Source organism: Cupressus sempervirens, chromosome 8, assembly GCF_028749045.1.
Source record: "Cupressus sempervirens isolate cs-2001-9-10 chromosome 8, ASM2874904v1, whole genome shotgun sequence".
NCBI lineage: Eukaryota > Viridiplantae > Streptophyta > Pinopsida > Cupressales > Cupressaceae > Cupressus > Cupressus sempervirens.
The window spans coordinates 715,977,033-715,988,002 of record NC_143125.1 but is presented as its reverse complement, the minus strand read 5'-3'; positions in this window follow the sequence as shown (position 1 = coordinate 715,988,002).

Below are 10,970 nucleotides of genomic sequence, written 5' to 3'. Positions count from 1 at the left end.
AGATAGTTAATCAAAATAATCTAATTATATTTCTATTTTTCTTGTTTTATATTTGATAATTACCAATACTCATTCTCTTTGTGCATCCAACAAGGCTTGAGTTTTCTAAAATGTAATTTATGGTTTGTATAAAAGTTAATGTAAAATTTGAAAGATCATTCTAAAATTGTAAATTATTGAATTCCATTAAAGTATCAATACAAATTCTTCCAAATCTACTAGGTGTCAATACAATTGCATTAAAAAGCTACTTTAAATCAATAAATTTAAATATAGAAAGAATAAAAAAAAAATGTTCTATAAAAGCTCATAGCTTAAATTTTGAATAAGTAAACCAAAAAATTTCATTAAATTATTTATTGATATTTTTAATTTGTTTGAATATTTTATTTTTCTAAATTAGTTTCTCTTGCATATTTTACACTTTTCAAGTAAATGTTTCTATTATTACCATTATTATTATCAAAATGAAATTTTTCTCTAAAATGAAAACTTTTTTTCCTCATTGCTGCACAAGATTTTAGTGGTAAGTATTATGATACTACCACTAGGATTTAACTATGTGATTTTGGGTCAAACTCATTGACTTGTGTTTCATGGATAGTGATTCAACATTAATCGATCTCTCATGAGAACAAATGGAACACTTAGCACTCATTTGATCTAGGTGATGCTCACAAAGGTGAAGCATCAAGACTTACTGAGAGGTCACTCATCCCAGTACTACTCCAGCTTGAGTGTGCTTAACTACAGAGTTTCCTCCATGGTTAAACCCAAAGCTTGCAATCCCATTTGAGAAACCTTTACCAAGTGTTTTTCCCTATGAACCATTCATTAGAAAGCCCCTTAAGCTCATCAACTGATAAGTAGGAGATAATTTCCATAGCAAGTCAAATAGTGATATTGCTATTAGGATTTAACTGTGTGATTTTGAGTCAAACTCATTGACCCATGTTTCATGAGTAGTGATTCAACATGAATCCATCTCTCATGGGAATACATGGAACACTTATAAATCATTGGTTCTAGGTGATGCTCATAGTGGTGAAGCATCGAGACTTCCTACGAGGTAACCCATCCTAGTACTACTCTAGCCTAAGCGCACTTAACTACGAAGTTTCTTCGATGGTTAAACCCTAAGCTTACAACCCCATTTGTAAAATTGTCATCAAGTGTTGTGCCTTATGAACCATTCATTAGAAAGCCCCCAAAGCTCATCAATTGATAAGTGGGAAATAATTTCCACAAGTCAAATTATAATATTGCTATCAAGATTTAACTATGTGGTTTTGGGTCAAACTCATTGACCCGTGTTTCATGAGTAGTGATTCAACATCAATCCATATCTCATGAGAATAAATAGAACACTTAGCACTCATTAGATTCAGGTGATGCTCATAGGGGTGAAGCATCAAGACTTCCTAGGAGGTCACCCATCCCAGTACTACTCCAACCTGAGTGCACTTAACTACAAAGTTTCCTCCATGGTTAAACCTAAATCTTGCAACCCCATTTGGAAAAAATTTACCAAGTGTTGTTCCTTATGAACCATTCATTAGAAATCTCCTCAAGCTCATCAATTGATAAGAAGGAGATATTTTCCACAACAAGTCAAATTGTGATATTGCTATCAAGATTTAACTGTGTGATTTTGGGTCAAACTCATTGACCTGTGTTTCATGAGTAGTGGTTCAACATGAATCCATCTCTCATGAGAATAAATGGAACACTTAGCACTCATTGGATCTAGGTGATGCTCCTAGGGGTGAAGTACCGGGACTTCCCAAGAGGTCACCCATCCTAGTACTACTCTATCCTAAGTGTGCTTAACTATGGAGTTTCCTCCATGGTTAAACCCAAACCTTGCAATCCCATTTAAAAAACCTTCACCAAATCTTGTGCCTTATGAACCATTCATTAGAAAGCTACTTAAGCTCATTAATTGATGAGTAAGAGATAATTTCCATAGCAAGTCAAATTGTGATATTGCTAGAAGGATTTAACTGTGTGATTTTGAGTCAAACATTGACTCGTGTTTCATGAGTAGTGATTCAACATGAATCCATATCTCATGAGAATAAATGGAACACTTAGTACTCATTGGATCTTGGTGATGCTCACAAGGGTGAAGCACTTGGACTTCTCGGGAGGTCACCCATCCTAGTACTAGTTCGGCCTAAGTGCACTTAACTATGGAGTTTCCTCCATGTTTAAAAACAAAGCTTGCAACCCCATTTGCAAAAACTTCACCAAATGTTGTGCCTTATGAACCATTCATTAGAAAGCCATGGAGGAAACTTCATATTTAAGTGCACTTAGGTTGAAGTATTACTGGGATGGGTGACATCCCAATAAGTCCTCATACTTCACCCCTGAGGGCATCACCTAGATCCAATGAGTGCTAAGTATTCCATTTATTCTCATGAGAGATGAATTCATGTTGAATCACTACTCATGAAACATGGGTCAATGAGTTTGACCCAAAATCACATAGTTAATTCCTAATAGCAATATCACAATTTGGCTTGCTATGAAAATTATCTCCTACTTATCAATCGATGAGCTTAAGGGGCTTTCATATGAATGGGTCATAAGGCACAACACTTGGTGAAGGCTTTGTAAATGAGGTTGCAAGCTTTGGGTTTAACCATGGAGGAAACTTTGTAGTTAAGTGCACTCAGGCTGGAGTAGTACTAGGATGGGTGACCTCCCAGGAAGTCCCGGTGCTTCACCCTTGTGAGCACCACCTAGATCCAATGAGTTCTAAGTGTTCCATTTATTCTCATGAGAGATGGATTCATGTCGAATCACTACTCATGAAACATGGATCGACGAGTTTGAACCAAAATCACATAGTTAAATCATGATAGCAATATCACAATTTGACTTGCAATGGAAATTATCTCCTACTTATCAGAAAATATTAGTTTTAGGTTTTCTTTTTCTACCTTGATATTGATATTGATTTATATAAATATTAGTATATAGAATCCATAAGATTAAAATTAATCTCTTACTATCTCTCAAATTCAACCAATGAAGCATTTTAAAGAATTTTTGTTAGAATTAAATGGAAACAAAAAATCTATTATTATTAAAAATTTTTGGAACTTAACATTTAAAATATATATTATATTTAAACTATGTCATAAATGAATTTTTTAAACCTTGTTTTAATCTAATGTTTATCCAACATTTATCTTAGTAAAACATTTAGACTATTTTGTATGATAATTCTTACTAAGGTGCTTAAATTTTTTTAATATATAATTTATTTCAGGGTGTTTATTGTTTATTTGAACCAATATCTACTTAATCTATTAGAATAAATTTAGTTTTCTTTAAAATTATTATAAAGACATACTATTATAACAAAAATACTAAGTTTATTATTTAAATTGAAATATTTAATTACTATAAAAACTATAGCAACAAATACTTGTGTGCCATTTGTCATACATTCATAATTTTTTATTTTGTTGATAAAAGTCATTTTTTAGTACGATGCAATGTGTTGCTTATCTTTTTATAATTAAGAATGGCAAAATATGTGTAATATTGTATTATTCTTGTTAACTTTAAAAATAATAATTAATCAATTAGTATTTTATTAATCTATTCAACCATTATTAAAACAGATGTATTAAGAAAAATACTATATTTTAATTTTTCTTTTTAATTAGGAATTCTTTATGAGTTATAAAATGGTATCTTGATTTTAAGAAAATACTCATTATGAAGATAATTCATTTTTATTTTTCAATTATTTTGGACATATTATTTCTCATATTTGTTTGCTGTATTTTTATTTTTTAGTTTAAATAGTAAAGATAAAAAAACTATTCAGACTTTCTAAATGTGATATCAGTGTTGTTAAATTTGTGTAAATTAAAGTTTCTATGTACAAAATTATTATTAAAGTAAACTTGAGAAAAGTTGAAGTTTCTATTTAGAAAAAAACTTTCTTATTGAATGGTTCCTTAAAAAGAATCTCTATAAGGGACAATCATTTAAACCAATAATATCAATAATATCAAAGATTTAAAAAATTAAGGAAAAAAAGGGAAAAGAAAAGTTAACTTGCCAAAATAGATTGCTAGTTTTCTTGTCAGAAAAAATTATCAGCAAGGGGGTTGACAAATTTTCAGTGAAATTTTATACAATCCATGAGCAAAGCTCCCACATATAAGCCTATCGGCTTAACTATTGGCTTAATTATTTCAAAAACATTCTTATTTTGAGGGAAAATTACAATATAAAGTATGGAGGTACAAATGTAAATGATGTAATTCTTTTAATTCTTTGATTAGAAACTTAGTAAACAAGTGCCACGTAGTAGCTTAGTACTTGCCTTTAATAGTATTAGATTTAATTTTGATATAAATTTAGTTGTAATTTTATCATATGTATCAAATATATTAATTGTACTTTCATAATTTTTAATAATCATATTCAATATTTTTCAAATATTATTTAATATATAATTAATTTTGTACAGTCATGTAGTTGTGGAAAATTGTTCAAATTAAGAAGCATCAATTTTTGAAACCAAGACATTAATTCACATAAGATTCATGTATTATAATACATATGAAATAAGTTGAATAATAATTTTAATACTTTGACAATATATTATTAAATATAATAATTGAATCAATACTTTTTGTGTAGTATACTACATAATTTGAAAAAAAAAAATTAATTTAATTTTATAATATATTATTTTTCAAATTTTATAATATAATATTAAATTTAAATAATGATAATTGAAAGAACTATTTAATAAATATTAGCAGTGGATGAAATAAATAAATATATAAAATTTAACAATGGTATTAATTTTTTTTAATATAATCAATTATTATAAATCTTTCAAGCAAAAGTTGAAGAATTGGAGGGAATAACACTCACCTAAGAGTTACAAGTAATTAAAGTAAATGATTAAAATATTTTAAAAAAATATTTCAATGTATTTCTTTATAATTAAAAAAAACTATGTATAATAGTTCTAGAAAATAAGAAATATAAATAATTGATTATATTATTATAATACATAGTTTTGTATTCTAAAATCCATATACAATAATTGAAATTTTCAAAAAGCACTTTGAATAAAATAGATAACAAATGTGCTAAAAATTAGGAATAAGAGAAACAATACAAATATTCTATAAAAAAATTACTTCAAACTCACAAATTCCCATATAAGACTCTAATCCATTCATCCAATTAAAAGTTAGAATATATATATTGTGAAGTTAAAAAATTGGCATGTATTTCTTCACAAACATAATATTTAGAAAAAAATTAGTAATGAAATGGATTTTAATTGGTAGAATAGAGGTCATTTAATAACAAGTTAATGTGACTAATCCAAAAAATGACACAATAGTACTTAGCCTACCGGAAAGTACTAATAAGATTTTTTTTGGTGTTTATTATTTCTAGATTGATTTTTTTATTTTCCTAATCTTTTTATTTTTTATTTATTGTTAAAGCATTGTGTTATAGAAATTTGATCAAGAATTTGAATTTGGTCCTTTCCCAAAACTACCCAATTTGAATTAAAAATATTTATTTAATTTTTTAACTCATAGTTAAATTAATTATATATTTTAATTTATAGAACATTCCCTTTGATATTATTTTCTTTTCTATAATCATAAAAAGAGTTGGTGTTATGAAATTCATCTTTCCTATAATTCTACCTCTGTCTTTGGTTTCAACTATAATTTCATGACAAAATAAATTGAATCTATTTAGAATCATTTTAGTCATCTCTACTTCTAGCATCAACAAAACTAATGCAATATATTATATTATTGTTAGATGAGCTCTTTCATTGAGAGTGAGAAATATAATTTTATTCATTTATAAAAGTATTATTTTGAGAACCAAAGTTTTAAGCACATGTCCAAAATTTCAATATCTAGACAATAGCTCTTCATAAATGAGATTTTGTGGCTAAATGTTGATGCTTATATTATTTTAACTATTGTGCTATACAAAGAAATAATAATTAGTAAGAAATAATAGTGCAAATTCATTATCAAAATACTTATATAATTAATGACCTAGATGGCTCCTTCAAAGTTGGTTGTTATTTTTTTAGTAAACTATGTTTGGGTTTCCTATTCTTGATATTCAACTGGGAGAATTGTTTGCAGATGTTGTTTCATACAAGGTGGAAGTTGAGAAGGAGATTTATAAGCTCAAAAATAAAGTTCAAACAATTAGAAAAGGAATTGAGAATTATGAAGAGGGTAGAAAAATATTGTTGAGTGTTGTTGGGCATTATAAAACTCTCAATCCTAAACAAGTTGTAAGACAATGCTAGGGGAGATACATACATGAGTATGAAGAAGATGGTGTCCCTCCCCCTACTTTAAATGAAACCAATCTTTTGCTTGCAATTGGTAAGTATAAAGACTAAATTTATGAGGAGCATAAAGTGTATTTTTGTGTAGATAACTTAGCTCATGACAACCTTGAAGAATATCTTAGGGAAAAAAGTAGTAGGTTGGAGTCTATGAGAAACCTTAGACTCCCCAAGAAATATAAATCTTTTCTTGTTGTTACAAGCTATAAAGAGGATGAGGAAGTTGTTGAAGTTGAGGTAGTTAGAAGTGATACCAGTGGATAGGGTGAATTTTTTTTCAATGACCCCTCCATCCTCAATGCTCTCAAGGTTCCTTCCATGGGAGGCACTACTGAGGTAAATGTAGCTGAGGAGAAAGATGAGGTGTCACCTATCTCACCTAATTAATAGATAATTTTGCATTGCTATGATGGTAAACATGATCTATTAGAAGTCATGGTTGAAGATCTCTTAGATTAGCTACCCTTCTTAGTCTCCTACTAGGAGGATCATACACTAGTATTTTATTTTCCTAAACGATACTTTAGGCTATCATCCATTTTAAAGAGTGGGCTTGGTTCAACACTTTGTCTTTTGGTCATCTAGATTAAGCTTGTAGTGCCCGCCCCTAGTTTGCATTTTCCTATTGTTCCCAAACTCTTTATTAGTGAATTTTCTACTAATTAAGTCTAATTAAAAGATTTAATTGATGCTTTAATTATATTGAAAATTATTATGATATTTTAATATTTAATTTTATTAATTAATAAAAAGAATTAAACTTGAAGATAGAAGTTATAGGCTTAAAGCTGGAACGTGACAATAATTATTTTATTTAATAATAATATTTAGAGTTCATTTTTAAATAAATGCTAAATAATATTATTATTTAATTTAATAAATATTTTATTAATTAAGTTTCTAAAATAAATTTAAAAGTGGAAAAGAAATTAATTTATTAAAAATTTCATGATCACCTGATAAGTGCATGAGATTTAAAATTAATAAATCAATTTAAAAAGGAGTCAAGTGAATATTAAATAAAGAAATTTAATTAAATAAGTTAATGTGCATTATTTTAATATTTATCCACATAGGAGTATGCGAACTCTTGTGAGTTGTCATGTTGACAACATAGGAGTTTGCACTCTAATCATGCACATGTCATCTACACTTAGGAGTTAGCACATTATTTGAGCACATGGTGTCTACAACATTCTAGACACCTCATCATGTTTATCTTCTTCTTGTGAAAGATATGTGCTTAGTTGTCATGCTTATCTCTTAGTTCTTTCTAGACACATTCTAGATGCATCTTAGAGGCCTTTATAGGCATGCTCCTACATCCTCAGATGCTTCTACAAGCTTGTATGCTTTGACATGCTTATATGCATCTGCATGCTTCTACATGCTTCTAGTCACTTGGGGATTCGATTTTTAGAGGAATTGCGAATGTTGGAGAAGGAAGGAATTTTCGGATAGGAGTATGATCTGAGAGGAGGAGCTTCTCTACGATTTTTTAAGGTGTAGCAAATTAGCATCAGTGTCTAGGTAGGCACTCTGATAATTTCACATACTCTATTATGCTCTCTCTCTTCTTGTCTTCATCATGTCTACTAGATGACTGCTTGGATAATTGTTGTGATGAATGTTTTATATTGTGGAATTTTGGGTATGCTTGTTGATTCTTTCTTTATGCTAAGAATTCAAGGAAAAGACCCGATTAGAGAACCCTCATTCCATTGATGAAACAAATAAGATTTTAAATCGGGTTTGGGTTTGAATTAAAGAAAATAGAATTGAGAATTAAATTTGGCTAGGGTTTGAAAGATAAAGAAAATTTTGAAGTGAGGAATTTGTATGGATGATAGCAATTCGTCTATCAGACTATAGTTACAAATTTTTATAAATATATATATTAGAGTTTTATTATTATTATGGGGAGGAGTTTGTTTTAATTAAACAAAACCATAATTGAAATTATGGATTTAATGCAATGATGTAATTATATTTAGTAGGGGAAAATTTTGTTATACAAAAACTTGATATAAAACAAGTATTATAACATATATGAAACAAATCAAATAAAAATCATAAAAATTACAACCTACCCTCCCCGGACTTCATACGTTGGCCAGTATAAAAATTGCAGGCTACCTGCGGGTACCTGCATGTCATAGAGAACCTGAGATGGGGGCGGGTTTCTAAGACTGTCGCACATCCTTTTACTACACGGCTTATTGATAGGGCTGATGGCCTTTAAACAAAGCAGCGCCATGTTATAATTGATACGTGGGTTAATAAAATCTGCCACACATTACATACCCTACCCCTCTTACCCTAGAAATGGTGACAATTCCCACGCGGGCCTAAGACTGCAGTGTACTTGCGGGCTTTCAAAACTGACGACTTGTATAAAACTGCCGCATGGCTATCATATGCTGGTAGCTTATATAATATACCATCGATATTAAATCGCTTAATACTTTTATTGCTCCTCCTTTTAGTATATGGTAAAGTTTTTAAAAAATATTATTAAAGTTATAATAATAGGTTGAAATTAATATTTATTAATATTAATATATGTTAAATATTAGTTGATATTTAATATATATTAATGTTGTTATTGTATTAACAATGTAAAAATAAATAAAATATTAATTAATAATAACTTGTTAATTATTATTAAAAGAGGAGAGATATTAATATAGTTTTATATTGAGAATTTAATAATTAACTTAATTAAATTTAGTTTAATCAGGGTTAATTATTAGAGTATGTTATAGTTGAAGCTTTTAAAATTATTCAATTATTGTCATTGATAATTTTGGGTTTATTGAAAATTGAAAGTTGATTTATTGGGAAGCTATAAATGATTTAAAATTTTATAATGTGAAGGGCTACTATGAAGGGGTACTAGAAAACTACTTTTATGCTACTAAGGAGTTGTTGATCTTTATTTAGTAATTGTTTAATTACTTGGATAATTACTAGTTAATCATATTTCATGAACCAAGGAGGGACATGATATTGAGAGTTATGATTTGGAGAAGACATTCAATTTTTGAGGAACTCAAATTTTGCCCCAGACGAGTCAATTTTAAATACAAAGGATTTCTAACAACATTAGAAGAATTTTATGATTCAAAAACCCTAATAATTATTATACTCTATATAGACACATGCTGGTCTCTGTCTGAATACGAGAACTTTAGTGAATCCGATATTCATTGAGTTGTTAACATAGTTATGTAATTATTAATTAATTTAATTAATTGTAGAATTAAATTAAATTTAATTGATAATTAAGTTACGCAAAGGAGTTTTGATTGATATGATTATCAAAAATACCGATATGTTAAGGAAATTGTAAATTATTTATTTGAGAGTTGATAAGTCTCATTCTAATAAGTTGAATGATGGGAGATGCTTCTTGGAATTATTAGTAACATTGATTTTAGTAAAATAATGCGAATGATTTTATTAAAAGTCTATGGGAATTAGTTCAATGATTTAAGTAAGTAAATAATTATCTTTTGACTATTTTAGAAAATTGTTTTAAAATAATGGAGGGATAATTCTATGTTTTAATCGAAGAGATAAATGGGTTGACTTGTAGATTAAATGAAGAATCTTATACACTTCAATGAAAACTGAAACCTCATATTTGGCTTAACCATGTGATTCCAAAAACAAACTAAAATATGTGCTTGTATCTTATTCTTTATGCTATCTATGTTTTGGAATTTTTTGGTTGACTAGATTGTTGACCAGTTATAGGACATCTACTAGAGGCTTGGGAGTTATGCGAATGTGATGGCATGTTGATGCTTTTTGGTTTTGATCTTTTTAAAACCCAACCATGGTAATGTGGTGGTGTGCTCTATGAGATGTTTGTATTTACTATTGGTTGATGCTTTTTAGTCTTCTTGTTTAAAGCTGAGGTGTATGTATATGAGACACTTGAACTAACCATTTTTGAGTCATCGATCAGTTATACTTGGATTACTTTACAGTCACCTTGATGGGACTAAACTGTTTGTTTTGATCTTGATGATGTCATGTTGTGACATGTTTTGACTTGACCATTTTGGGGTCTTCGACCAATATTATTTGGAATATTTTTCAGATGCTCGTTGAGAACTGATGGATATTATGATTTATCATTGATACCTTCAGTTGCTTATAGAGAATTATTGTGATCATTATGATTATTATTTGATGCTTCTCAGTTACTCATGAAGAACTAATGTGATTATTTTGATTATCTTTTGATGCTTTCTAGTTGCTTGTATAGGGCTGAGGTAATTTTGTTATTTGTGATTTCATGAGCCTAGGGTAGGTTATCTACTTGTAGTGTTGGGAAGTGGCTTGCAATGGGGGCCGAGACCCTAAGTGGCTACTAGGGTAACTCATTGTAAGTTATTTAATAAGTGAAAACATTAACATTAAATGGGGATTAAAATGAACCTAATAAGATAATTGTATGTTCTTGCCCATGCCTCGAGTGCTAGTATAGACTAGGATGAGAGTAGAGAGAATGCTTGGTTGCAACCTTGCATTCCATAGTATGCCTTGTTAGTATGAGAGGATACTAGTGGCTACATAGGGA